General features: G+C 48.1%; 1 protein-coding gene and 1 long non-coding RNA gene across 5 annotated transcripts in view; one reads left to right on the top strand and one right to left on the bottom strand.

The window, feature by feature from the left end:
• ZNRF1 (zinc and ring finger 1) overlaps positions 1–16578 on the top strand; it is an 83845-nt gene that overhangs the window by 41180 nt on the left and 26087 nt on the right. The window lies entirely within an intron of this gene.
• On the bottom strand, positions 64–6058 carry LOC122420364. Its single transcript, XR_006263266.1, has 3 exons — positions 5899–6058; positions 2568–2639; positions 64–2174 (listed from the first exon to the last, which is right to left on the bottom strand). It is a non-coding gene; the product is annotated as an uncharacterized LOC122420364 (long non-coding RNA).

Raw genomic sequence — 16578 nt, 5'->3', positions numbered from 1 at the left:
GGCTAATTACTTTACAATATTGTAGTGGTTTTTGCCATACATTGATATGAATCAGCCATGGGTTTACATGTGTTCTAATCTTATAAGCCATGTTCTTATCTAATGGAAGAGACTTTTCATGCCCGTAAGTTCAACCATCTACTTTGAGGATTCCCTTGAGAAGCAACTGGCAAACCCAGGGCGTCTGGCTCTGGACATCCTCTTGCCAGAAGAAGGCCAGCTGTCCTTCCCCAGTGCCTCGTTCAGCCCCACGGCCTCTTCCGGTTCAGTTGCTTGGCTTGTTGGAACTCAAGATGTAGGGTTCTTGTTATGATGGCGTTTCTCCTTACGGAGTCAACGCCCTTTGTATTTTCTTTCAGATTTGTTCAGTCTCCTGGTGTTTTCCTTCATTCAGAAGCCGATGGCTCCAGGGTCTCTTTGAAAACCTCCATTTTGCCAGCCTTCTCCTCCATCTCCCTACTCCTCTGACTCCTGTGTAATCCAAATGCTTATTTTTTTTCATGCCAAACAGATTTCTGATCTAAACAGATTTTAGTGGGTTATTCCAGTACAAATAGAGTTGGCAATAGAGTTTTGTTTGCTCATCAAGAATCACCAGGTTTGATCAATACTTTTTAATTTTTTGACTCTGCCACACAGCTTGTGGGATCTTAGTTCCCCAACCAGGGATGGAACCTGGGCCCTCAGCAATGAAGGCATGGAATCCTGACCACTGGACCACCAGAGAAAAATCCCCTTTTAAATGATTTTTAAATGATTTAATTTGGCCCTTGACTGAGAAGGCCCTGAGACTATAGAAGCCTTCCCTTAGCCCAGAGGTTGGCTGATTCAGGGAATCGAGGTGGCCTGATTCCTTATCGTTTCTCTGGGTCTCTGTCAGTTTTGAAGCTTCTAGTTCAAGTTCCAGAGTCAGAAATCTTAGGAAGTAGGATTGAAAATAATCTTACAGGAGCAAATGAAAACTTTATAAACAAGGGATTCATCACTCCAGGCCGCGGGATGGTCATCCACAGCTGCTCCGCGCGGAAGGCGGGGCCGCCTGCCTGCCTTGGAAACTGAGGTTTCAGCCTTGTGCTGAGTATCGGGGTGCGGGCGGGCAGAGCCGCTGTCGGCACCTCAGCATGCGTGGGGTCCAAGAGAGCAGAGCCTCTCTCCATGTGTCTGGTTCTGTAAATACTCTGATCCTTGACCTGCCCGCTTTCCTTTCCTTTCTCTGCAGGAGTGTATAGACCTGATGGTAGCCTGGGGCCGTCCCATTCGGTGGGCTGTTCTCATCAGTGGTGGGCAGCTTTTTCCTTTTTTGGCTTCTCACTGGCCGTGTTGCAAGGGGCACTCTGAGAATAACACTGCAGAAGCAGTCACGTCCAGGGATTACTCCTCCGTACCTGCTGGCCCGGCGGCACTGCAAGCAGGAGAGGCTACGGGACAGGAGAGCAGCCAGGGCCTCGTGGAAGAGTGAGAGAAGTGTTTATAGTTAGGGCAGCTTGGAGGGGAGTCGGAGCCCTGTTGGACAATGGGGGTTCCAGCCCTTCGTGTTGCACTTGGGCACCAAACCGGTAGTACTTCTCATCACGCTGTCTGCTTTGGACAGAAATGTTTAGACTGAGTTTGATAATTTGTTAAGACATTGAAAGTGAAAGTGACAGTATTCAGTGTCCCACTGTTTGCGACCCCGTGGGCTGTACTTTCCATGGAATTCTCCAGATTAGAATACTGGAGTGGGTAGCCATTCCCTTCTCCAGGGGAATCTTCCCAGCCCAAGGATCGAACCCAGGTCTCCCACATTGCAGGCGGATTCTTGACCAGCTGAGTGACAGGAGAAGCCCAAGAATGCTAAGATGTTAGATAGCAGTAACTCTCAGTACTTAGGTTTGCTTTGGGTATAGCTTTTGCCAGTTGGATCCTGAAGTGTTTCCTTTCCTTTTCTCCTTTAAATAAATCAAGTGTGTAATTAACCACTGCCCAGTTGGTTTTCCCCATTTGAGTATAAATAACTAGATCCCAGCTTTGATCTCCAGCTGTGTAGTGTTTGGGATCTGTGAAGGAAGCCTTCAAAACGGCCCAGACCCGGCCCTGCAGGAAGGCCCCACTCTTGGCTGTCTTGGGCTCAGACGCTGGGCTCATTACAGACTCTTGGCGGTCACCTTCCCTTTTGCAGGCTTGGCGTCAGATATCTGTGGGATTTGAAAAAGAACATCATCATAAATCAAGATGGAGCACAATAAACCTCTGGTATCAGAGAAAACCAGTTTTTCTGCCATCAAAAGACTCTGGTTCTTGACGTTTGTCCTTAGGTCTTATTTGATCCTCCCAGTTGTGAGCAGAGAAGTATTTGGAGCCCAAAGCTTGAGTTTTTTTACTCTCCCTGTCATGATTAAAAGTTGCCTAAATCAGTTTTTAAATGGACTGAAGATCTTAGGCTGGTAGATTTGACAGCTCCCCCCTTCTTCAGACTGGCTTTGTTTCATCTGACCCTTGAAAGTCATGTTGTTTTATCTTCCTCTCCGCACCCACCACCTCCCCCCCACACCCCGCCACGTTTCTCCCATCTCTCCTTTGTACTTAACAGAGTCCAGCGATGTGGAGAGTTGGGGAAGGTCTGTATGACCAGACAGCTGGGTAAGTTAGGCTGATCCTACCTGGACCAAAACAGGAGGGATAAACTCTTATTAATATCTACTCATTTGAGCACCAGGGCCATGAAACCCACCCTAGCACACCAGCCTCAGGAGAGTTTAGGAGTCCAGACCCCTGGGTATTAGTCTTGGCTGTCCTCTTGATCTGGGGGAAGACTTCTGAAGTTCTCTCTGCATTTCTCCTCTGTACTCTGAGGGTGCTGGAGCTTCTTAACCATGAAGGAGGAGGCTAAGAAAGCGAGGCAAGAAGGTCTCAGGAAGACTGCCCAAGGGTGACGACCTTTCAGGGGGACACACGTGAATTCAGACCTGCAGTGACGTTCTGGTGTTCACACTGCAGGCTTTGTGATGGATTTAGTCAGAAGTAATCGGGGGAGGCGGAGAAGGCAATGGCACCCCACTCCAGTCCTCTTGCCTGGAAAATCCCATGGACGGAGGACCCTGATAGGCTGCAGTCCATGGGGTCGCGAAGAGGCAGACATGACTGAGCGACTTCACTTTCACTTTTCACTTTTATGCATGGGAGAAGGAAATGGCAACCCACTGCAGTGTTCTTGCCTGGAGAATCCCAGGGATGGGGTCGCACAGAGTCGGACCCGACTGAAGTGACTTAGCAGCAGCGCGAGGGGAAGGAGGACATGGAGAATATCCCTGTACCCGAGTATAACTTTCACTCCCCCAGCTTTCTTTTACAGAATTAATCATCTTGTCACCAGCTCGGTTTAAAGTATTAATTCAAGGAATTTGGTTTGTCACAGCTTCTGACCTGGCTGAGGCCTTTTAATGAAAAATTGGCCTAAGTGCAGTATTACCATGAGAGACTGCCCTTCTGAAGAGCCTGGCTGCTGAGACACTGGAAGACACTGGTTTATATTGTATTTCCTCTCAAGTTAATCTGTGAAACATAAAATTATACTTTTGACTTGACAGAGTATCAGTGTTCTCCCTGCTACCCTGCTCAGAAGGATCTAAGCAAATGTCTGCTCAGCAGCTTCAAAGGAATTGAGACAGTTTAAAGAAGCTGCTTTGACAGACTTGTTACATCTCATTTATAATAACACGCTTGGAACCTTATTTGTTTAAGAGCGTCTCAGAAGAAGGTAATGCCTTGTAGTTGCTCCTAAGCGCTTGAGAGGTTAGGGTGACAGAGGCAGACACCCCATGTCTCTTCAGAAAAATGCATTTCTCAGTCATGTGGGAAATAGTGCTCTCTCCTCAGAACCTCTCTAGGCGTCTCCAAAGGCAGCTGGAGAAGTTCCCTCCGACAGCAGCCCAAGGGGAATGCTTTGACCTTCTACTAAAGTTGACAGTTGCCAAGGTGAGGTGAATTATTTATCAGAAAGGGTCGATTAAAAGAGCTTAAGTAGAAGGGAGTGCTAATATGGAATACGTCTTTACCTTTTCCCAGCAGCTTTGGCTGCACACACCTGAGTTCTTTGTGAGAGTCTCTCTCCTCAGGTCACTGTAGGTGTTGGAGGTTTTGTAAGGGAGGGCTGGGGGAAGAATGCTGTGTGGTGGTCCATGGAGAGTTGTCAGAGGAGGAATCTTCTGAGGTTTAGCAGTCAGCATGTGAATAACAAGTATCTCCTTGCCTTTTCTAATAGGGGCTCTCTCTTTTATTAAACAGGAATATCAATTCTGAAAATATTTTAAAATATTTACCATATGTGAGGCCTGAGGCTTCCTAACTCTTTTAGCTCGCCTGAAAATAATACTGCTTTTCTGCAGGGGCAGCAGAAACCAAGGGTGTTGGGAAATCCCTGGGGTTTCAGCTGTTAGGGCTCCGCACTCTCACTGCCTCGTTGGGGAACTAAGATCTGATCCCACAAGAAAAAGAAAACTGAACTGAAGAAGACCCGCGGTCGTCACTAATTTCAGATTCGTAAGCCTTAGAATTAGAAGGAATCTGAGAGGCATGAGCCAGTCTCCTCACTTCACAGGTGAAAAAGTGGAGACTCAGAAACATCACGATTTATAACCTTGATAAGAATGCACATATTTTAGCTTCCTGCTTAGTCCCTTTCCCACTGCACAGGCTGCAGGCTGGGCCCTTGGAGCCAGGAGATACACAGGCGTGCCTTTAGGGAGGGCGGAAGGAGCCTCCAGCCTGGTGGTGCTGAGAGGTATTTACATTCCTGGAGGCGGGGGCTAGATCCCCGCCTGGCTTGGGACAGGCACTGACAGCCAGGCTCCACTTGGATGTCCTTTTACCTTATCCCCTTCATCTCCAGCTCTCCTCCCGCCTCACCTCGCTGGCCTCAACATTTGCCTTGGATAGATGTCCGTGTTCTGTTACTTTAAAAAATATGTATGGTGTATGTATATTTTAAATCTCAGCCCAAAGGTCTTGATCTGTTGTTGAAAGTAAATGAAACCTTGAGTGGAAACAGCGCGCCAGTGGTTTTGAGAGCAGACACTGAAGCCTGTGAGGCTCTCTGTGAGCTCTGAAGCTGCGTGGCTGTCAGCAAGGTGGTCCTCCTGCCACCTGCTCCACAGGTGAGGGAGAATGAAGAGGGGAAACTCTGGGCCCAGAGTCACTGCTTTTGTCCTCAGTAGAAAGCTGGGGACAGGCGGGCTGTGGCCTGCCTCTGTGTGTCAGCCTCCCTCCTGCCAGGGGGAGGCCTGGAGGAGAAGTGGAGGTTGTCTTCCAGCTCAGGACTCTGCTGAAACACGGGGCCACTCCCCATTATCATTATAGTTCTTCCTCTGTGTTTCCAGGTCATCCCAGGGAGTCTAGGAGCGTTATTCCTGAAAACTTCCCCCCTACCTGGAGTCTCACGTCTGTAAAGTAGGAATAATCGTGGTGCCCAGCACGGAGGCTCAAGGGCTTAAATGCAGTCGTGCAAATGCAGCGCCCGGCGGCGCCTGTGCCTGGAGGCTCTGCTCCGGAAAGGCGCGCCTCTCTCCTCTTTCCCCCCCCCCCCCCCCCCCCCTCCTGCCACCTCCTGGATGGATGGAGACCCTGCGAGCAGCTGGCGCAGAGCTGCTGCGTGCTGCAAGAGCATGGAGACCTTCCCAAGCTGCTCTTGGCACCGCGTGTCTCGCGTCGGTGAGAGCCAGAGAGGCTCTTTGGAAGGACTGAGGGCCCACCCTGCCCTCAGCTCACTGCGCGTCCTCTCTCCGCGCCCCCAAGAGGACCCCACGTAAGGCGCTTGGAGCACCCGCCGGTGTGCGGAGCTCAGAGCCGGTCGCCCGGGAGTGCGGTATTTGGTGAATTGAGAGGACACAGCTGCTCTTCCTGGAGCCATGGGGTGTTTCTCACCTTATCTAATGCGATGGGGGTCCTGGCTCCTGTGGTCCTTGCTCAGTAACTCTTGTGCCTTCAAATAAGGGAGAAAGGAGTGTGCTCTCATAGAGCGAGAAGCTGTACCAGTCCCATTGCTTTGGTGATCACAGTAGAACACGTGCTGCAGGCAGGCAGGCGAGGCGGAAGCGGAAATGACGGAAAGCCGGAGAGGCTCTGCGCTGCTGCCTGGCCTCGTTGCCGGGCCCCTGGAGCTCCCACGCGCAGGCTCACCCCGGGTGTTTCAGTCCGAGTCGTTCGTCAGGCCTGGACCACTGCTTTTGCCCTCTTAATAAATAGAAGTTTCAATCACTGTGGTTTTCACCGAGATCCAGGGATAATTGGGGTGGGGGTTAGGGAGTGGGAGGACGTAGCAAAAAATCTTCTTTGTTTCTTATAATTCTGAAAGTAATTGAGTTCATTATCACAGGGTCAGACCCTGCAGAGGGCTGAAAGTAAAAGCTTGTGCTCCTCCTCCCGCTGCGGCAGCCTCTGGTCCGTGGGTAACCAGGCAGCCCCTGCCACGCACGGGTGTGTCTGCGGATGTGTCCAAGCTCGTGCTGCGAGCACGTGTGGGCGTCTTTGTTTTCTAAGGGTGTCACACGCTACATGTTGTTCTGCAACATTTTTAAGTTTGTGGCCAAATTTTAATATTTAGAACTCTTTTTTTAATTTTTAATTTTAGTTGTCCGCTAGCCCGTCATATGGACGTTCCACAAATTATTCACCAGACTTCTATTAACCTTGAAAATACGGAGAGAAAGTCTGAATAAGGGCCACTTGTCACCTCATCTCCACCCGGTAACCTCCCAGCTCTGCCGCAGTTGGGAGGTATTGTCTCTGGAGAAACTGAGCTGGAGTTTATGAACTTAGGCAGACACCAAGGAAGGGAAGGTGGGGGTGAGGTACCAAGCCAGAGGTAGGAGTGTCAGATGAGAGTCCACACTGTACCCGGAGGCTCCAGACTTCCTCGCCTGTTTAGTTCCAGAACTTCTACAGAAGGGGTGCAAGTTTGAAGGCTCTGTACTTGAAGAAACTGAACTTATTACAGAGCAGAAGTCTGGTCACAAATGAAAAACCTCCCTGGCATTCATATTACCAGAATCCCCAAATAGGAGATCAGCTATCCAATTCAGTAGTGTATTGAGAACGTCTACAAACAAGTACTGTTTCCCACCCCCCACCCCCAATACAGGGATGGTTCAGCATCAAAAAATCTGTGATATCAATAGACGAAAGAAAGGAAAATAGGATCTCAGTTGATACAGAAAAATGATTTGTAAGTTCAGCAGCATTTTTTGTTTTAAATACTCAATGAAATAATGAATAAAAGAACTTAATTTGACAGAAGTTATATAACAGAAATCTATAACAAACATTGTATTTAACCGAAGAAATGGTTTAATTTACTGGAGATCTTGATCAACAGATTAAGGAAAGAAGAAATTCAATGTAAGAATTGGAAGGAAAGAGATAACATTTTCACATGATGTAATCAGATATAAGATGAATCTATTAGTTTAAGTTATATATCCCTATGCTAGCAGGGATCAACTGGAAATTTAAGAAATAATAGCAGAAGAAACCATATAGTTTCTGGTGTTTAACAAAAAACAAAAATATATAGAACCTCTGTGAGAAGGCCAAATAAATGAGAAGACAGTCTGTTCTTGCATGAGATCTGTTATTGTACAGATCATAACCCGCCTTTCACACTGATTTATAAACAGGGCTATTCCAATAACTGTGGAGTAGCAAATTCCTCCAAAACCGAATAGCTTGAAACACTTTCTCTCTCACAGCTTCTATGAGCCAGTGATTGGGGAGCAACTCTTGCAGGACTTCTGTCTTTTGGGGCTCGTTTGAGCTTGCAGTCAGATGGTAGCTGTGGATGGGACCATCGCAGAGGTGCTTCTCTCATGCACCAGTGCCTGGTCTGGGAGGACCCAAGCATTTGGGGCTTGAACAGCTGGAGATCCTTGGGCATCTCTGTGTGCAAGCTTCTCCTGTGATCTCAGCAGCATGGTGCCTTCAAGGTAGCTGGGCTTCTTACTAGGTGGCTCAGGGCTTCCACATTCCTTTGTCCCAGGAGGGAACCACGGGAAAGCCTTTTTTGACCCAGCCTTGGAAGTCACATGGCATCACCTCTGCACATTATTGATTCAGGCAGGTTGCGAAGGTCACCCTAGGTAGAAGAGAAGAGAACATAAACCCCATGTATCGATAGGAGAATGTTAATATCATTGGAGAAAGAGTGTGTGGAATGAAGCATGTGCTGGTGCAGCCATCTTTGGAAAACAGAGGCTGCCAGAGCCGCAGTTCCATTCAGAATTAAACTGGATTTTTAGGGGGACAACTTTTATTCTTAAAGGCATTTGAAATAGCAAAGTAAACTTTTACCAAGAAAAAGGGGACTTTTGGATCAGATACAAGCTAACAAGCCATAGTAATAAAAGAAGTATGGTATCTACGCCAAAATAGGTGATAGACAGAAATGGAATAGAATAAAGGTCTCAGAAATAGATCCATGTATATGTGGGAACTTAATATACTATAAAAAGGTACCCCAGGGGACTTGTCTTGTGGTCCAGTGGCTAAGACTGGACCCAGTGCAGGGGGCCCAGGTTTCCCCACTGGCCAGGGAACTAGATCCCACATGCTGCAACTAAAAATCCTGCATCCGGCAGCTGAAAGAATGAAGATGGAAGGTCCCACACACTGCAACTAGGACCTGGCGCAGCCAAAATAAGTAAATGAATATTTTAAAAAACAAAAAGGCACCACAGATCAATGAGGAAAGGATGAATTGCTTAGTAGATAGTGTTGGGAAAATTGACTCATCAGTTGGAAAAACATAAACCAGTTTACCACGTCATATCACATCCGATGGTAGATTCTGAGAGAATTAAAGGCCTAAATGAAAGTGGTAACACCACAAAATTAATAGAGGCTCACTCTCCTTTATCCACAAATGTGAAATCCAAGAAGCTCTGAAAACCAAAAGCTCTTTCATAACCCACATGGCAGCAAAACATGAGGTGAAACGCTTTGTACATTTCCTTCTCCTGCTGAATGCGAATATCACACATTTCACTGCAGTGTTTTATCAGACTTACTGTGAAAACTTAGAAACATTCAGAAAAATTAAAAGGGTTGTCCAGTGGGCACCCATATATCTACTAGCTGAACTCAATACTTATCATTTGGGTGTATTTTATCTATATATGGGTATTTGTGTGTGTGTGTGTGTGTGTGTGTATGTTTTTTTCCCTTTTTTACTAAACCATTTGAAATAAATTGCAGACATTGTGATACTCTATACGTACTGCTATGTATTGGCATTTCCATAAGGAAAGAGCCATTATCCTACAGACTCATAATAGTCAACATTTAAAAAAATTAACAGTATAATATCATAATAATATAATATCTAGTGCCCACATTCACCCCTGTCCAGTTATCCCCCACATGTCTTTCCCCACTCAGCACGTGTTTATTGAGCATATGAGCATTATCTGTTTACTGTTCATTGAATAATGTTCAGTGGACATTGTTGAACACCTGCTATTGAGGTCACTCGGGAAAATACAGAAATAAATTTAGATGTGTTCACTGTCCTCGGGAACAGTCCAGTGTGGGAGAAACAAACAACAACCATACACCAAAAAAGAAAAAAAAAATACGATGCAGGACAGGCTGCAATAAACACCATGGTACTGGCAGAAATAAAACTCTGGAAGGACGTGAAGCAAGGAATCATTGATTTCTTCTGGAGGGGGTTTCCTCCTGCTACAGCTTTGTTGGGAGAATAGCTGACTTCTTTTCCTGGTCCTAACTCATTCTCTCTCTGTTCAGACCTTAACGTGATTCTAATTTGAGGGACATTTGGCCTTAAAGAAACCAAAAATTTACTTTTTTAGATGGCTTTATTGAACTAAGATCCAGCCAGGATTCCAGCCATTATGTTTGGTTAGTATGTTTCTTTCATTTCTCTTGATCCAGAACTGTATGTGAGTGTGTGTGTGACATTGACTGCCTGTAAAGACCAGAACCAACTGACTTATAGAGTGTCCCTCATTCTGGATTTGTCTGATTTTCTCATGGTGTCATTTAACCTGTTTCTCTAGGTACTAACTATCCCTTGCATCTCTTTATAAACTGAAAGTGAGGTCTGGAATAATTTCCATTTGAACATTTTTGGCGAGACTTCAGGTGTGTTGTGGCTATGTACTTCATATTGTGTGATGTAAGGAAACACGTGATGAAATGTCAGGTTTTTCCACCCTAGTTCTGTTAAGTTTGATAATTTGGTTAACATGGTGACTACCAGAAGTTTCCCTTGTAAAAGTCCTTTTTTCTTTCCTTCCCTCTTTGTAGTTTGCCAGTTGCTTACAGGGCAGTTCATTGGTGGCTTGCAAATATCCTGTTCTCCAGTGTCCAAATTATTTTAGTGTTCTGATGATAATACCTAATGGCTTTATTATCCATTGGTGATCCTTACCTTAATTATTTCCTTGGTGGGTCACTTCAAAGCTATTAATGTGTGTAATATGTGCTGTTCTGGACTTTAATTAGGAGTTATTACTTGATATCACCTTTCTTAAGTCTGGAACAGTCTGAATTCCAAAATTCCTCTGGCCCCAAAGTTTGCAGATAAGGGATTATAAAAAAGTAGGGAGTAGGACAGAGTATCTCCCTGTCACAGGAGCAAGGAGGAGTATTATAAAGCACAAATAAGGCAAAAAACACAGATGGTATTTAAAGCCTTGAGACTCAGAAGGGAGAGGATGTAGAAAGAGAATAATAGGGGAGTCGGCACTGAGCCTTGAAGCATAGACCGTTATTATGTCTGTGCTTGTGGTTGGGAGGAAGAAGAGGAAATAGAAACGTAGACAGTGCAACCAGCGGAGTAAGAGGAAAACCAAGACAGTCCAGGTTAGAAGCCAGGTGGAGAAAGTGAGTCACAGAGGCGGGAGCGCCGACCTGGCCCTGCTCCGGGGAGACCTCAGGTAGCCAGCACCAAAAGGTGACGGTCAGGTGTGGCGGCCTGCGTGCTAGTGGTGCCCTTGACAAAGCAGTTTCCGTGCAGTGCTGAAGGCAAAAATGTGGTCAGAGTGGGCTTGGGGTGAGAGGGAGGAAAGGCATTATCAAATATAGACAACCTTGCAGAAGAGTTTTTGATACAAAACCATGAAAAGAAATGAAGAGACAGCTGTCAGTTGAAGAGGAATCAAGGCATTTTTCCAAAATTGGAGAAATACTAGCCTATTTGTTTGCTGATGAGGATGATAAAGAGAAAAAATAATAATAGTCACGTAGCCAAAATGTCAGTCCACATTTTGCAAGAACACCTATACACCAGAGGAGGCATGTGAAGTAGATTGAAATGGTTGCTCCCAGGGGAAAAGATCTGCAGAGCGGAGAATGGACTGACCCTTGGGAATGAAAGGACACAAGAAAAAGGCCTCGCTCAGGTGCACTGGAAGATTGAAACAGGTCTGGGAAGAGACGTTTGGCGTCTTACAGTGAAACCAGTCAGTCAGCCTCCATCAACAGACACGTGAGGATAGAATAAAGCCATTCCCCAGGTCTTAAAATGTAATCATCAATAATTACTTCCAGGGAGTTGAACCTGGGGACTTTTACTTTTTCCCTTGTACTCTTTTGTAGCTGTGGTTTTTGTGAAGTATCTGTGTCTTAACTAAGCAGTTTCACTTTGTGAAATTTACCCAAGGATGAAACCGGACAAGTGCTGCCAAGACACGACGTTGTTTGAAAAACTGAAGACACCCTAAATTTAGTCTAGCTGTAGGAAATTGGATACATAAATTATGTCTCCATACAGTAGAATCCCGCACCTGCCAGTGTAGGAGACACAGGTTCAGTCCCTGGGTTGGGACGATCCCCTGGAGGAGGAAATGGCAACACACTCCAGTATTCTTGCCTGGGAAATTGCACAGACAGAGGAGTCCGGCAGACTGTAGTCCATGGGGTCTCAAAAGAGCTGGATGTGACTTAACCACTGAGTGCTCACGCACAGTAGGATCCTACATAACTGTTTCTGAAAGAGACGAGGGAGATTATCCATACATTTCCATAGAAGAAAATGTATTTAAAAATGAAAAAAGTAGATTTCAGAATAGTGTAGATACAAAAAAAAAAAGTCTCAACATATAACCCAGAAATATATTTTAAAAATAAAACCCTTTTCTGTCACATAAAATTGGCCTCAAAGTTTAGAGCTGAGTCAGCTTTCTCCAGGGGTGCAGTACCCCGGAGAAGCCTTGAGCAGGAGGAGGGTGGCACTCAGGACTGGTGAACATTTTGTAACATGCTTGAGTGACGGAGAACAAAAAAAACCCTCACGCATGACACCATCCCCAGCAGTGGAACAGAAGGAAGGGGCTCACCGGACCAGGGGGTCTCACTCTGTGCGGAGGGCAGGCAGTGGGGCAGCGGCCCCCGAGACGAATCCTCTGTCAGGAGGCCAAGCTGGGTTCTGATCCATGCCCGCTGTTCCTTTTTTATGGATGATCTGGTTGATTGGTCTTGCCTATTAAAGCCAAACTCAAACACTTCTCTGTCCAAAAAGTTAAAGGCCCAGTGATCTCATTTTGGAGCGTGACCTTTGGAGGAAGGGAGCCCCAGGTGTGTTCGAGGGTCTCCAACACCAGCCGCTGGGGCGAGTGACGCCAAGGGTGGTTCTAGGGTCTGAAGTCAGCACAGCAAGCTCCAGGTCTCCAGCCAAGAATCTTGCCTCCCTCCAGGGCATGAAGTGTAATCACCCTAATCCAAGCTTAGGAGTTGGCCCTGGTGGCCAGGGCTGTAAGAACACACTTGCCTTTTCACCACATATCTATTTCCCTATTTGTCTGGGCCTTTTTCCTCTTTGTGAAATGGGCCTGAAGCTCCCTCACCAGTTTATTATACTATGAATATACTATTCTTACCCACTCCCTTTTACTTCCAGTCTCCACCGTATGTTCACATGTATTTCAGTGTGGTCCCATCAATGTTATTTTCCCTCCAGGCTCTGACCTGAATGCTCACACACTCTCCTAGACTGGGCTTATCTGTTCCCGTGGGTTTTTTCTCTCTGACTGTGTCTACCTTAATCCATATCTGCAGTGTAGATCTTCTCTCAGGGTCCCAGTTCCTTACACCAGACACACCATCGGCTCTACTTCCGTCTTGCTCACATGAGTTCCCCAAACTGAACCCAGCTGAACCATCATCTTCATTCCTGCCCCCTTTCTGTTGGCCAGTCTCCTTCTAGGATTTGTATATTCATGAAAACCACGGTCTACTCAGTTTCTGAAGCCAGAAACCTGAGCATCGTTTTTTGACTATGAATACTTTTGCACCCATTCCTCTGACTTCTAAGATTAAAAAATAAAAATCCAGGAGAATGAACACGTTGGAGATCTTTTTTGGTGAGGAGACACCAAAAAACTCAGTAATCAAGGAAAATAATTGTTCAGAGTCGAGTCGACCAGATGTCCTTTCTGGATTCTAAATCCACCAGATGGCCCATTGGGCAGCGAGTCCAGAGGCCCCCACAGCACAGGGGACCCTAATGTTTCCCCAGGGTTGGCCGGCAGCAGCACAGCCTGGCCCCCTCATCCACAGCATCTTTGGCCTGAAAATCCACAGCAACCGCATAACTGTTGAAAATGGGTTCATCTTTCAGTGTCGCCCCACTGGAGACTGGCTTACGCACAGAATTGAGCATTAACAGTGTAACACACAGGATTAGCGGTGTTGTAACACACGCACAAGCTCAAGAATGAGAGCAGGGAGCAGTTTTGGGTTTCGACTGTCCTGTCCGCCCCCTGCTCTTGCAGGTAAAGGTTGTAAAGCGAGCTGTGCCAGGAGTCATCCAGCCGGAAGCTGGAGCCTCCCGGAGCCGCAGCCCCAGGCCCGCAGCACGGGGGCCCCCTGCCCGCGCCTCCGAGCTGGGACCGCGTTGCTTCAGTGATGAGCCCAGCGCTGCCATCCACATGCCCTCCCCAAGCGCCAGCAGCAAGAAGGAGTGAGGCGCCCTTTCAGCCGCCCTGCGCTCTCCCTTCCCAGTCCTGGGCCATGTCAGCCAGTTATCTAGGCAGATGGAAAAAGGCACTTCAGAAGTGGAGACCAGGCTTCCCTTCTCAGGTTCGTCATTTGCCAGCTTTTGTTAATAGGGAGCCTCCCCCCGTCCCCCCTTCATCCTTAGACCTGCCTCCGGTGCAGAGGGTTGAGTTAACGACTCTGCTCCTCTGGTTGTGGCGTGCTGCCGCTGGTCTGGGTGAGGCTGTCCTCTTGGCTCTAGGTGACTGTACGTCGGTTTCCTCGCTCTGGTTCCTGTTCATCCCCTGCCCTTGATGCCAGCCACGCAAGTGTGCTTCATGTATATTCTCTCGTTGTTGCGTTAGGAATTGTTGCTTTGTGTGCTGTGTTTTTATTTTTGTTTTCGGATTTCAGTGACCACATGTATATGTTTTTACCTTAAATGGCTTGGTGCTCCAGATCCTTTCGTATCTTTTCTCCACTTGGCACTGGGTTCAGATTTCTCCTGTGTGTGCATTTGGTCCATTGCTGATGCCTGCCGCACACAGACATGCCAGTGTCCACACTCTGCATGGCACTTAACTTTCCTGCTCTTCATCCGGGCTGCCTGCAGCCCGCTGTCGCCCCACGGGTGTGGTGGGGAACTTCCCGAGCCGTCTTCTGATGGGCCTGGAGGAGGATTTCTCAGGGAAACCTACCAGAAATGGGCTCACTGGGTCATAGAGCAGTGAACTTTCTACTATCATTTCTTCTAAAGATTCAAAAGAAGTGATTGTATCCCACTTCTCTCCCTTTTCTCTCCTAAGTATTAAGAAAGTATATTGCATAGACTGCCCCGGCTTTTAGCCTGCCTCTGAAATCTTGCAGTGATACCATCCAGAAAACAGGGACGAAGATTGGGGCTGTATTTTCTTGTGGGTGGGTTTGAAGTATGAATTCCTTTACTCTGAATAGTTCAGACTCACTCTGCTCTTTGTGTGTCCACGTGGAAAATGATCCACCGTGCTGAGGGTTGTCCCAGGGCCCCGTTGTCCACGGCTGTTTCTCGGCCTCTGCATGGAGGCAGCGTGGTGTAGTGGAAGCAGGCCATCCAGCGGAGTCGCAGCTTGAATCAGTGCACGTTTGGCTTCTCCACACGCTTGGCTGCCCAGCGCCTGAGCCGGAATCGTGTCGTCGGCCCACAAAGTGGGTATGGAGGACCCCGTGCACACAGCCTTCCAGGGTGGGCAGGTCGATACCTGGAGTGCTGAGATGTATTAAAGTCTCTGGAACCACATGTTGAAATATTTATGAATAGACTTATCTGAAATTGACTTCAAAATAATCCAGGTGGGTGGGGTAAAGATCAGGTGACCGTATAATTTATTGTCCAATCCTAGGCATGTCTGAGACTGAACAAAGTGAAAGTAAAAGTCACTCAGCTGTGCCAGGCCAGAATACTGGAGTGGGTGGCCATTCCCTTCTCCAGGGGATCTTCCCAACCCAGGAACTGAACTCAAGTCTCCTGCACTGCAGGCTGATACAAGGGGGCTAGTAATTCCATCAGGACACCAAGTTTAAACCGTGAGTGTCCCCACACACTAAGGCATGGCCACCCCAGGGGAGAGACTGACTTGATCTGAGTTAATCACTGCTGAAGCTGGGTGATGAGTACCTGGGAGCTCATTATATCCTATATTTTGTTTGTCTGAAATTTTCCAAATAAAAAGGCTTTGTAAAAGGAAATGTATCTATCCGACTGTAGAAGCATTCAGAAGCTCCCCTGTCCAGGAAATGGCCCCTGGGTTCCTGGTGGCCCCCACCCTGGGGTGGAAGACCCAGGTCACCAGCTGCTGCTCTTCCGCTGCCCCTGGGCACTGCCCCGAGGGGGCAGGGTGGGGACGGGCTCTGCCCGCCCTTGTTGCTCGGAGCAGTGGGAACTTGAGGGTGTTCTAGCCCAGTGAGGCTTAGTCTGGGGGCAGCGTGGGGGCAGCGCTGACCTTTTTCCTGCCCCCAGAGCTTTCAGGGCCTGCCCAGGTGTCAGCCAAAGCCCCACATCCGCTGCACACTGCAGTGCTGGGGGCAGGCACCTGCAACCTGTGCACACGCCCTCTCGGGGACACAGGCGTGGGCAGGAAGCAGCGTGACCGCAGTGGGTTCTGACGACGTCCTGTCTCGCGCGCTGTGATCCCGCTTGGTCCTCGCCGGGGTGGCAGTCGCTGGAGCCCCGGGTGGTAGCGGGTGAACGTCTGCTGGGAACCGGCTTAGTCTGACGTCGCCTCCGCTTGTCTCTGCCCGGCCACACAGCTGGAGCCTTCTCACCCGCCTCCACACAGTGTGGTTTTTGTTCACCTGACAGATGTTTTCAGGAGCCCACCCTGGGCCACCCTTGGGACACCGCAGTGGAGGCCTCCAGGGAGCGTGCGGCGGCGTGGGGGTGATACAGGCGCAGCGGCCATGGGCGCCGACGGGGTGCGGCTGGAGAGGGCTGGTGTCCCAGGAGGGTTGTCTGAGACAGTGCGAGGGAATGGACCGACCTCAGGGAGGAAGCCAGCGCAGCCCCATGGGACAGGGAGGAGGAGGGTCTGCTTTCTCAGCGCTGGTGGTTGGAGAAGCGACTTGCAGATACCGCCA

The sequence above is a fragment of the Cervus canadensis genome, chromosome 18 (genome assembly GCF_019320065.1).
Source record: "Cervus canadensis isolate Bull #8, Minnesota chromosome 18, ASM1932006v1, whole genome shotgun sequence".
Lineage (NCBI taxonomy): Eukaryota > Metazoa > Chordata > Mammalia > Artiodactyla > Cervidae > Cervus > Cervus canadensis.
Note: the sequence above shows the minus strand (reverse complement) of the source record. Positions and strands in the feature narration are given on the sequence as shown.